Consider the following 13667-nt stretch of genomic DNA (forward strand, 5'->3'; position numbering starts at 1 on the left):
TATTATTATTAATTATTATTTTTATCTCTCTCTCCTTTTTCTCCCTCTTTCCCTCTCACTATACACCTTGCCCATCCTCTGGGCTTTTCCCCTCCCCCTTTCTTTCTCCCTAGGCCTCCCGTCCCATGATCCTGTCCCTTCTCCAGCCTCATACCTTTTTGCCAATCAACTGCCCAGCTCTTAGCTCCATCCCTCCCCCTCCTGTCCTCTCCTATCATTTGGGATCTCCTCCTCCCCTTCCTGCATCAGTTACTGTAAACGAGCTTTTCTCATCTGTCATCATGCTCACCACAATACCATTGGAAAATAATAAAGTCAAATGAATAAACCAGATTGGGTTTGTTTTATTTCCTGTAATGTCTAATCAAACAGGTAAAAATTCAGATCTTATCTCACTTCTGGCTGCCTTAAATCACAGAGGCAGACCTTTATGAAAAATTTCAATTCCATGACAATGCTCTGTTATGTTCCCTAAAATAACTCCTGCTTACAGTTGAAACACACCCTTTAAAGTCATGTCAATTTGAGCTTCCAAAACAACTAAATATTCTGTTGCATTTACCAAGACTGGGTAATCCAGCAGAACCTACCAGACTGCTGTAAGAACAAATTTGGTTCTCTCACATACTTTCGAGAGGAAATCTACCTCTTTTTACCTGCTTTCAGGTCCTGTATGTGTGATTCAAGACCAACTCTGGTTGATTCAGTCTGTGTAGATACATGGGTGGGAGGAAGGGGGCTTGTATGGCTGTCCTTGTTTTAGACCATAAGACTACAAGATATAGGAGCAGAATTGGGCCATTTGCTGCATCGAGTCTGCTCTGCCATTTCATCATGGCTGATCCAATTTTCCTCTCAGCCCCAATCTACTGTCGTCTCCCCATTTCCATTCATGCCCTGACTGATCAATGAGTCTATCAACCTCTGCCTTAAATTTCCCCAATGACCAGTGGTAACGAATTCCACAGATTTATCATTCTCTGGCTAAAGAACTTCCTCCCCAACTCTGTTCTAAAAGGATGTTCCTCTATCTTGAGGCTGTGTTCTCTGGTCCCAGATTCTCCCGCCATAGGAAAAATCTCCTCAACATCCACTCTATCAAGGCCTTTCAACATTCAATAGGTTTCAATGGTATCCCGCTCATTCTTCTGAATTCCAGTGAGTACAGGCCCAGAGCCACCAAACATTCCCCATACGGTAAGCCCTTCAATCCCAGAATCATTTTTGTGGACCTCCTTTGAACACTAACTAGTTTCACCACACCTGGTCTTAGATAAGGGGCCCTAAACTGTTCACAATACTCGAAGTGAGGCCTCACCAGTGCTTTATAAAGTCTCAACATTACATCCTTGCTTTTATATTCTAGTCCTTCTGAATTGAATGCTAACATTGCATTTACCTTCCTCACAACCAACTCATCCTGCAAATTAGCCTTTATGTAATCCTGCATGAGGACTCCCAAATCCCTTTGCACCTCTGATTTTTGAATTGTCTCTCCATTTAGATAATAGTCTACACTTTTATCTCTTCTACCAAATTGCATGATCGTACCATTCCCAACACAGTATTCCATCTGCCATCTTTACTCATTCTCCTAATCTGTCTAAGTCCTTCTGTAGCCTCTCTGCTTCCTTAAAACTACCTGTCCCTCCACCTATCTTAGTTTCATCTGCAAACTTGGCCACAAAGCCATCAATTCCATCATCCAATTCATTGACATATATGTAATGTAAAAAGAATCGGTCCCAACACAGACCACTGTGGAACACCACTAGTCACCGGCCACCAATCAGAAACGGCTCCCTTTATTCCCACGCCTTGCCTCCTGCTAATCAGCCAATGCTCTATCCATCCTAGTGTCCTTTCTGTAATACCATGTGCTGTTAACTTATTAAGCAGCCTCGTATGTGGCGCCATGTCAAAGGCCTTCTGAAAATCCAAGTACACCAATTCTCCTTTCTCTATCCTGCTTACTATTTTTTCAAAGAATTCCAACGGATTTGTCAGGCAACATTTTTCCTTAAGGAAACCATGCCGACTATAGCCTATATTATCATGTGCCTCCAAACCCCAAAACCACATCCTTAATAATCAACTCCAACATCTTCCCAACCACTAAGGTCAGACCAACTGGCCAATAATTTCTTTTTTTTTGCCTCTCTCCCTTCTTGAAGAGTGGAGTGATATTTGCAATTCTCCAGTCCTCCGGAACCATGCCAGAATACACTGGTTCTTGAAGGATCATTGTTAATGCCTCCATAGCTCCTCAGCTTCCAGAACGTGGGGTATGGACCATCTGGTTCAGGTGTCTAATCTACCTTAAGACCTTTCAGTTTTGCAAGCATGTTCTCCGTAACAGCAATTTCACATACTTCTGCCCTCTGAGATTCTCGAACTTCCGGCATACTGCTAAAGTCTTCCACACTGAAGACTGATGAAAAATAATTAGTTCATCCATTTCCTTGTCCCCCTTTACTACCTCTCCAGCAGTATTTTCCATCACCCCTTTATCTACTCTTGCCTGCTATCTAATTTGCCTTGCCAAATTATATATTCATATATCTGCAGAATCTTTTGGTATCTACTTTAATATTATTGGCTATCTTACTTTTGTATTGTATCTTTACCTTCTTTATGACATTGTTAGGTGCCTTCAGTTGGTTTTTAAAAGCATCCCAGTCCTCTAACTTCCAACTAATTTTCGCTTTGTTATATGCTGACATATGTGCTGTTATATTCTGTGACTTTGATTCTCCTGTCAGCCACGGTTGCAAGATCCTGCCATTAGAATACTTCTGCTTTAGGATGTATCTATCCTATGCCTTCTGAATTGCTCCGAGAAATTCCAGTCATTGCTACTCTGTCGTCATTCCTGCTGGTATTACCTTCCAATCAATTTTAGCCTGCTCCTCTCTCATGCTTCTGCAATTCCCTTTATTTCACTATAATTTAATACATCAACCTTTGCTTTCTCCTTCTCAAATAGCAAGGTGAATTCTATGATATTGTGATCACTGGCTCATGAGAGTTTCTTTATCTTAAGCTCTCTAATCAATTCCAGTTCACTGCACAACACCCAATCCAGAATAGCTGATCCCCTAGTGAGTTCAACCATGAGCTGCTCTAAAAAGACATCTGGTACGCATTGTACAAATTTCCCCTCTCAGCATCAACATGATTTTCCCAATCTACCTGCATATTGAAATCCTCCAAGGCTTTTTGACGTGCATTTTCTATCTTCCATCGTAATTTGTAGACCACATGTTTGCTACTGTTGAAAATCTACAGCACAATACAGGTGCTTCAGGCCACAACGTTGTGCCAAACATGTCCTTACCTTAGAACTATCTAGGCTTACCCACAGCCCTCTATTTTTCTAAGCTCCGTGTATCCATCCAGGAGACTCTAAAAGACCCTATTGTTTCCACCTCAACCACCGCCGTTGGCACCCCATTCCACGCACTCACCACTCTCTCTGTAAAAAACTTACCCCTGACATCTCCTCTGTGCCTACTCCAAAGCACCTTAAAACTACGTCCTCTCATGCCAGCCATTTCAGCCCTTGGAAAAAGCCTCTGATTATCCACACGATCAATGCCTCTCATTATCTTGTACACCTCTATCAGGTCACCTCTCATCCTCCGACGCTCCAAGGAGAAAAGGATGAATTCACTCAATCTATTCCCATAAGGCATGCTCCCAAATCCAGGCAACATCCTTGTAAATATCCTCTGCACCCTTTCTATGGTTTCCACGTCCTTCCTGTCGTGAGGTGACGGGAATTGAGCACAGTACTCCAAGCGGGGTCTGACCAGGGTCCTATATAGCCTCAACATTACCTCTCAGCTCCTAAACTCAATCTCAAGGTGATGAAGGCCAATGCACTGTATGCCTTCCTAACCACAGTGTCAACCTGCATAGCAGCTTTGAGTGTCCTATGGACTCGGACCCCAAGATCCCTCTGATCCTCCACACTGCCAAGAGTTTCGCTATTAATGCTATATCCTGCCAACATATTTGACCTATTAAAATGAACAACCTCACACTTCAGTCGAAGCAAGCAGCTGAGAAGAAGAGTGGAAGAAATCAGGTAGAAAAAGTCGTTTTTTTTTAAACATTGCCCGGGGAGAAGGGTCTGCACTGCGCAGGCGCGTGACTTAGTGTGCCAAGGTTTAGAAGCAGACCACCATATACAGCGGCCATCGTCGGAGTGGACTGAGTCAGGGTGGGATGGCTTTGGCTCAAACAGGCTTCGGCGAGAACAGGCAGAGGCCAGGGTAGGTTCTGGTAAGTTTTTTTGTTCAGATTGTCTAGCATAGAGAGAATGCCAGGCAGGATGTTGGAATGCTCCTCTTGCAGGATGTGGGAAGTCAGGGAGCCCTCTGGTGTCCCTGACATCGACACCTGCAAGAAGTGCATCCAGCTGCAGCTCCTGACAAATCGCGTTAGGGAACTGGAGCAGGAGCTGGATGACCTGCGGATCATTTGGGAGAATGAGGAGATTATAGATCGTAGCTACAGGGATGGTAGTTACGCCAAAGGAGCAGAGCACAGGAAATTGGGTCACTGTCAGGCGAGGGAAGAGGTAAGGGCAGGCAGAGCAGGGTCCCCCTGTGGCCATTCCCCTCAACAACAAGTATACCGCATTGGATACTGTTGTAGGGGATGACTTACCTGGGACAAGCTGCAGTAGCTGGATCTCTGGCACTGGGTCTGGCTCTGCAGTGCAGAAGGGAGGATAGAAAAAGAGGAGAGCGGTAGTGATAGGGGATTCGATAGTTAGAGGTGCAGATAGGAGGTTCTGTGGTCATGACAGAGAATCCAGGATGGTTTGTTGCCTCCCGGGTGCCAGGGTCAAGGATGTCTCTGATCGATTGCATGACATTCTGAAGTGGGAGGGTGACCAGCCAGATGTTGTGGTGCACATCGGTACCAATGACATAGCAAGGAAGGGTGAGGAGGTCCTGGAAAGTGAGTTTAGGGAGCTTGGTAGGAAGTTGAAAAGCATGACCTCAAGGGTGGTAATCTCGGGATTGCTACCTGTGCTACGTGCCAGTGAGGGTAAGAATAGGATGCTCTGGAGGATGAACAAGTGGCTGAGGAACTGGTGTAGGGGGCAGGTTTTCAGATTTCAGGATTATTGGGACCTCTTCTGGGGCAGGTGGGACCTGTACAAGAGAGACAGGTTACACTTGAACTACAGGGGACCAATATCCTTTCAGGGAGGTTTGTTAGTGCTATTGGGGAGGCTTTAAACTAGATTTGCAGTGGGATGGGAACCAGAGTGCCAGAGCTGACAGTGTGGCTGGGGTGAAAATAAATGTTGAAAGTTCAAGAAAATCCGCTGATAGAAAGGTTGTGAGTGGTGGTAAAAATCTTCTGAGGTGTATATATTTCAATTCTAGGAGTATTGTGGGGAAGGCGGATGAGTTGAGGGCGTGGATTGACACGTGGAATTATTACGTTATAGCAATTAGTGAAACTTGGCTACAGGAGGGGCAGGACTGGCAGCTTAATATTCCAGGGTTCCGATGTTTCAGATGTGATCGAGGCAGAGGAATGAAAGGTGGGGGAGTAGCATCGCTTGTCAGGGAAAATATTACAGCAGTGCTCAGGCAGGACAGATTAGAGGGCTCGTCTACTGAATCCTTACGGGTGGAGCTGAGAAACAGGGAAGGTATGGCCACATTAGTGGGATTGTATTACAGACCACCCAATAGTCAACGAGACTTGGAAGAGCAAATCTGCAGAGAGATAGCAGGCAACAGCAGGAAACGTAAAGTTGTGCTGGTAGGGGATTTTAATTTTCCATACATTGATTGGGACTCCCATACTGTTAGGGGTCTAGATGGTTTAGAGTTTGTAAAATGTGTTCAGGAAAGTTTTCTAAATCAATTGTTACGTACCCCGTAACTGGGTTGCCAAACCAGCAGAAATGGATCACTCAGTTGGAGTCTGGATTACTAGAACTAGGAAAGTTTTATTAAAGAAACAAGCAACACAGTAATCGAAAGGATAATAAATGCAACAGTTCAGCAATGATAAACACACATGTGCACAGAATAAAGATAACAGCATCAATCAAGCTCTATCGTTGTCTAGGGGTAAATGACCAATTTCAAAGTGACACAAAAGTCCAGTTCAATTTAGTTCAGTTCGCAGTAATCGTTGCCATGGCGATGGACAACGTGGGGGGAGGGAGAGAGAGAACGAGAACGACTGATCATTCAGAACGGCTTCCACTCACAGACCGGCGATATTGCTCACAAGCAGCTTTCGGGCGGGTCCTTTGTGATGTCACCTGAGGTCACCAACTGTGACCCCTCCTCCAGATGCGGTCCATCCTCTGCAGTGAACCCAGCACCCAAGCGAGGGTGGACACACACCGGGTTCCCGCTGATCGTACCTTTCCACCCTGTGCGTTTAAGGTCCGGTACTTCCCACCGACTCGTGAGAGGCGCACCGCTTCCAGGGTCTCGTTACCTCGGGTGTCGTGTGTGTGTCCTACCTTAGCGAATCTGTCCCTTTTTATCCCCCTGCTGGGGTATCGCCTGTCCATCACTTCAAACAGTTCAGGGTTCAAAGGGGGAGCCGCTCCAGACAGCTCTCTTTCCCGTCCCTTCATTACACTTCTCCAGATGCTGTTTCATTGTGTTCCTTATCTCACTCTTGAAGACAGGTGGCAGACCAACTGCTCATCACACAGGACAGCTATCATCTTATCTATGTGTATTCTTGTCACACAATATACAGAGGGACCAACTAGAGGGGATGCAATATTGGATCTCCTGTTAGGAAACGAGTTAGGACAAGTGACAGAAGTTTGTGTAGGGGAGCACTTTGGTTCCAGTGATCATAACACCATTAGTTTCAACTTGATCATGGACAAGGATAGATCAGGTCCTAGGGTTGAGGTTCTGAACTGGAAGAAGGCCAAGTTTGAAGAAATGAAAAAGGATCTAAAAAGCGTGGATTGGGACAGGTTGTTCTCTGGCAAAGATGTGATTGGTAGGTGGGAAGCCTTCAAAGGGGAAATTTTGAGAGTGCAGAGTTTGTATGTTCCTGTCAGGATTAAAAGCAAATGGAATAGGAATAAGGAACCTTGGTTCTCAAGGGATATTGCAACTCTGATAAAGAAGAAGAGGGAGTTGTATGAAATGTATAGGAAACAGGGGGTAAATCAGGTGCTTGAGGAGTATAAGAAGTGCAAGAAAATACTTAAGAAAGTAATCAGGAGGGCTAAAAGAAGACATGAGGTTGCCTTGGCAGTCAAAGTGAAGGATAATCCAAAGAGCTTTTACAGGTATATTAAGAGCAAAAGGATTGTAAGGGATAAAATTGGTCCTCTTGAAGATCAGAGTGGTCGGCTATGTGCGGAACCAAAGGAAATGGGGGAGATCTTAAACAGGTTTTTTGCGTCTGTATTTACTAAGGAAACTGGTATGAAGTCTATGGAATTGAGGCAATCAAGTAGTGAGATCATGGAAACTGTACAGATTGAAAAGGAGAAGGTGCTTGCTGTCTTGAGGAAAATTAAAGTGAATAAATCCCCGGGACCTGACAGGGTGTTCCCTTGGACCTTGAAGGAGACTAGTGTTGAAATTGCGGGGGCCCTGGCAGAAATATTTAAAATATCGCTGTCTACGGGTGAGGTGCCGGAGGATTGGAGAGTGGCTCATGTTGTTCTGTTGTTTAAAAAAGGATCGAAAAGTAATCCGGGAAATTATAGGCCGGTGAGTTTAACGTCGGTAGTAGGTAAATTATTGGAGAGAGTACTAAGAGACAGAATCTACAAGCATTTGGATAGACAGGGACTTATTAGGGAGAGTCAACATGGCTTTGTGCGTGGTAGGTCATGTTTGACCAATCTATTGGAGTTTTTCGAGGAGGTTACCAGGAAAGTGGATGAAGGGAAGGCAGTGGATATTGTCTACATAGATTTCAGTAAGGCCTTTGACAAGGTCCCGCATGGGAGGTTAGTTAGGAAAATTCAGTCGCTAGGTATACATGGAGAGGTGGTAAATTGGATTAGACATTGGCTCAATGGAAGAAGCCAAAGAGTGGTGGTAGAGAATTGCTTCTCTGAGTGGAGGCCTGTGACTAGTGATGTGCTACAGGGATCAGTGCTGGGTCCATTGTTATTTGTCATCTATATCAATGATCTGGATGATAATGTGGTAAATTGGATCAGCAAATTTGCTGATGATACAAAGATTGGAGGTGTAGTAGACAGTGAGGAAGGTTTTCAGAGCCTGCAGAGGGACTTGGACCAGCTGAAAAAATGGGCTGAAAAATGGCAGATGGAGTTTAATACAGACAAGTGTGAGGTATTGCACGTTGGAACGACAAACCAAGGTAGAACATACAGGGTTAATGGTAAGGCACTGAGGAGTGCAGTAGAACAGAGGGATCTGGGAATACGGATACAAAATTCCCTAAAAGTGGCGTCACAAGTAGATAGGGTCGTAAAGAGAGCTTTTGGTACATTGGCCTTTATTAATCAAAGTATTGAGTATAAGAGCTGGAATGTTATGATGAGGTTGTATAAGGCATTGGTGAGGCCGAATCTGGAGTATTGTGTTCAGTTTTGGTCACCAAATTACAGGAAGGATATAAATAAGGTTGAAAGAGTGCAGAGAAGGTTTACAAGGATGTTGCCAGAACTTGAGAAACTCAGTTACAGAGAAAGGTTGAATAGGTTAGGACTTTATTCCCTGGAGCATAGAAGAATGAGGGGAGATTTGATAGAGGTATATAAAATTATGATGGGTATAGATAGAGTGAATGCAAGCAGGCTTTTTCCACTGAGGCAAGGGGAGAAAAAAATCAGAGGACATGGGTTAAGGGTGAGGGGGGAAAAGTTTAAAGGGAACATTGGGGGGGCTTCTTCACACAGAGAGTGGTGGGAGTATGGAATGAGCTGCCAGATGAGGTGGTAAATGCGGGTTCTTTTTTAACATTTAAGAATAAATTGGACGGATACATGGATGGGAGGTGTATGGAGGGATATGGTCCGTGGGCAGGTCAGTGGGACTAGGCAGAAAATGGTTCGGCACAGCCAAGAAGGGCCAAAAGGCCTGTTTCTGTGCTGTAGTTTCTATGGTTCTATCGTTCTATGGTTATCTGGGTTGAACTCCATCTGCCACTTCTCAGCCCAGTTTTGCATCCTATTAATTTCCCATTGTAACATCTGACAGCCCTCCACACTATCCACAACACCCCCAACCTTTGTATCATCAGCAAATTTACTAACCCATCCCTCCACTTCCTCAATAAGGTCATTCATAAAAATCACAAAGAGTAGGAGTCTCAGAACAGATCCCTGAAGCACACCACTGGTCAACGGCCTCTACGCAGAATATGACCCATCTACAACCACCCTTTGCCTTCTGTGGGCAAGCCAGTTCTGGATCCACAAAGCAATGTCCCCTTGGATCCCATGCCTCCTTACTTTCTCAATAAGCCTTGCATGGGGTACCATATCAAATGCCTTGCTAAAATCCATATACACTACACCTACGGCTCTACCTTCATCAATGTGTTTAGTCACATCCTCAAAAAATTCAATCAGGCTCGTAAGGCACGACCTGCCTTTGACAAAGCCTTGTTGACTATTCCTAATCATATTATGCCTCTCCAAATGTTCATAAATCTTGCCTCTCAGGATCTTCTCCATCAACTTACCAACCACTGAAGTAAGACTCACTGGCCTATAATTTCCTGGGCTATCCCTACTCCCTTTCTTGAATAAGGGAACAACATCCGCAGCCCTCCAATCCTCCGGAACATCTACCGTCCTCATTGATGATGCAAAGATCATCGCCAGAGGCTCAGCAATTTCCTCCCTCACTTCCCACTGTAGCCTGGGGTACATCCCGTCCGGTTCCGGTGACCTATCCAACTTGATGTTTTCCAAAAGCTCCTGCTATCCTCTTCCTTAATATCTACACACTCAAGCTTTTCAGTCCACTGGAAGTCATCCCTACAATTGCCAAGATCCCTTTCCTTAGTGAATACTGAAGCAAAGTACTCATTAAGTACCTCTCCCATCTTCTCCGGTTCCATACACACTTTTCCAATGTCACACTTGATTAGTCCTATTCTCTCACATCTTATCCTCTTGCTCTTCACATACTTGTAGAATGCCTTGAGGTTTTCCTTAATCCTGTCCACCAAGGCCTATTCATGGCTCCTTCTGGCTCTCCTAATTCATTCTTAAACTCCTTCCCTTAGCCTTATAATCTTCTAGATTTCTATCATTAACTAGTTTTTTGAACCTTTCATAAGCTCTTCTTCTCTACTTGACTAGATTTACAACAGCCTTTTACACCACGGTTCCTGTACCCTACCATCCTTTTCCTGTCTCATTGGAATGTACTTACTCAGAACACCATGCAAATATCCCCTGAACATTTGCCATATTTCTTCTGTACATTTCCCTGAGAACACCTGTTTCCAATTTATGCTTCCAAGTTCTCGCCTGATAGCCTCATATTTCCCATTACTCCAATTAAATGTTTCCCTCCCTTGTCTGTTTCTATCCTTCTCCAATGCTATGGTAAAGGAGATAGAATTGTGATCACTATCTCCAAAATGCTCTCCCACTGAGAGACCCGACACCTGACCAGGTTCATTTCCCAATAGCAGATCAGGTACAGCCTCTCCTCTTGTAGGCTTATCTACATATTGTGTCAAGAAATCTTCCTGAACACACATAACAAACTCTACTCCATCTAAACCCCTCACTGTAGGGAGATGCCAATCAATATTTGGGAAATTAAAATTTCCCACCACAACAACCCTGTTATTATTACTCCTTTCCAGAATCTCTCTCCCTATCTGCTCCTTGATGTCCCTGTTACTATTGGGTGGTCTATAAAAAAACGCTCAGTACAGTTATTGACCCCTTCCTATTCCTAACTTCCACCCACAGAGATTCTGCAGGCAACCCCTCCATGACTTCCTCCTTTTCTGCAGCCGTGACACTATCTCTGATCAACAGAGTCACGCCCCCACCTCTTTTGCCTCCCTCCCTGTCCTTTCTGAAACATCTAAAGCCTGGTACTTGAAGTAGCCATTCCTGCCACTGCACCATCCAGTTCTCTGTAACAGCCACAACATCCTAGCTCCAAGTGCTCATCCACGCTCAAAGCACATCCAAATCACCATGGTCTCTTTATCCTTGCAGTTTCTTGGTTTTATCTACAACAGCTCTATACCTTCCGATTCTACGTCATCTCTTTCTAATGATTGCATTTCATTTTTGACTAATGGTGCCACTGCACCCCTCTGCCTACCTGCCTTTCCTTTCAATACAATATGTATCTTTGGATGTTAAGCTCCCAGCTATAATCTTCTTTCAGCCACTATTCAGTGATGCCCACGACCTCATGCATACCAATCTGTAATTGTTGTGCAAGTTCATCTACCTTATTCCGTGTACTGAGTGCAATCAAATGTAATACCTTCAAAACTTTATTCATCAATCTTATTGATTTTGTCCCCCTTTTAGACTGCAACTCATGCCATTCACTGCAATTTTGCCCTGTCATCAGCCTCTGCTTGTTAGCAGTCTCACTACACACTGCCTCTGTTTATAACCCCATCCTCTGTCTAACTAGTTTAAACCCTCCTGAATAGCTCCAGCAAATCTGCCGCAAAGATAATGGTCTCCTATAGGTTCAGGTGCAATCCGTCCCTTTTGAACAGGTTTAAATCTGAAGCCATGCCCTCTGTGCCAGTTCCTCAGCCATGCATTCATCTACCAATTCATCTTATTCTTACCCTCACTGACGGGTGGCACAGGCAACAGTCCAGAGGTTGCTACCCTGGTGGTTCTGATTTTCAGGTTTCCACTTAGCTCCCTAAAATCTCTCTTCAGGATCTCCTCACCTTTCCTAATTCTGTCATTGGTGCCAATACATACCAAGACTTCCAACTGCTCACCCTCGCCTGACTTGAGACATCCTTCACCCTGGCACCTGGAAGGCATCATACCACCTAGGTGTTTCTATCGCATCCACAGATTCTAATCTCTATTCCTCTAACTACAGAATCTCCTGACACTACTGCAGCCCTTTTCACCTCTCTCCTCTTCTGAGCCACAGCTCTGGACTCAGTGCCTGAGACCTGGTTGCTGCCACTCTCTCTGGTAGGTCGTCCTCCTTATTACTGAGGGAAGAGCCACAGCAGTAGTTTGCACTGGCTGCCCATTTCCTCTCTTTTCCTGACAGTCACTCAGTTACCTGCCTCCTGCAAGCTAGTTTTCTTTTGTTGTAGTTGTTGCTGTTTGTGTTGTGCTGTCAACATGAAGGACATGCTACTGTGTGTTGGTGCCAGCAGGTGCGACAACACACGTGGGCTGGCCCCAGCACATCTTTAGATGTGTTAGTTGTTAACGCAAAGACACGTTTCACTGTATGTTATGAAGTACCTTTGATAAATATGTGAATGTGAACCTGAATCCCCATTGAAGGAGCTCAGCAAAGGCAATTTGTACCTGTTCAACACGTTTAGGACTAAAACCAGTTAGACCAGTAGGCACTGGCCAAGTACCTGAATCTTTAGAACACTCAACATGGCTAAGTGCTCTTTATGATACCCACATCAGAGGAGTCGCCCTCAAGGTTGCATAACAGATTGCGCAGTGCATTTCTTGTCTCTAATAGGAATCGTTGTCATGCACCAATTGAATGTCAACATGATAGGATCTACACATGAAGAGGGTGGGTCTACTTCTGCACAATGAGAACATTTTTCTGCTGATTTGTTATGGTTTTAAGTATGATAAAGACTTCATACTGTATAAAAAGAATATACATTCTACAGGCAGAGGGAAATCCCTGACTACTTCTAGAAGGGAATAGGGCTTCATCATAAGTAAAAACAGAAATTGCTGTAAGCCATCAGCAGGCAAGGTCTATGGAAAAGAAAGCCAAAGTAAAAGAGATAGTAGGTTAGGATGGGCATCACAAAGGGAGTTTTCCTTTCAAGTTGCTGAATGGAGAGTGGTGGGCAAAATGTAGCTGGTGATGGAATCTTGTTGGAGCTGAAGGAAATTCCAAAGGGTGATTTCAGAGGCTGATGGGTGGAAGGTGATGACCAGGGCATCTCTGTTCTTGTTCTCTCCAGAAGGAAGAACTGTAAGAGTGGCGGTGCAGGAAATAGAAGGAATGCCATCAAGGGCTCTGACTGCACCCCAGACTTTTCGCTTCTCTCCTCTGTAAAGCATTTTCTACTAGGCTGAAGGACAATTTCTACTCCACTGTTATAAGACTATTAAATAGTTCCCTAGTACAATGAGATGGATTCTTGATTTTAATATGATCTGGTACCTGTACTGCTCGTTCTCTGTAGCCTTATTCGGCATTGTCATTGTTTTACCTTGCTCTATCTCAACGAGCTGTGTGACGAATCGATATGCATGATCATTTGACAATAATAAACCACTTCCAATTGCAATCCCACTATTGTCACAGAGAAGCTACTGCTCAGGAAGACATTTCGGATGAAACTGCAGAATATCTCAATTCACAACAAGTATGATAGAGCTGGAAGAAATTAGAAAATGGAATGGAGTCTTTACAAGAGGCAAGGAAGGAGGAAATGTCATCATGTGGGCTTTTAGGGTGGATGTTACTAGCCACTCTATCACTTGAGGTGGAGAC

The sequence above is a fragment of the Mobula birostris genome, chromosome 4 (genome assembly GCF_030028105.1).
Source record: "Mobula birostris isolate sMobBir1 chromosome 4, sMobBir1.hap1, whole genome shotgun sequence".
Classification (NCBI taxonomy): Eukaryota; Metazoa; Chordata; class Chondrichthyes; order Myliobatiformes; family Myliobatidae; genus Mobula; species Mobula birostris.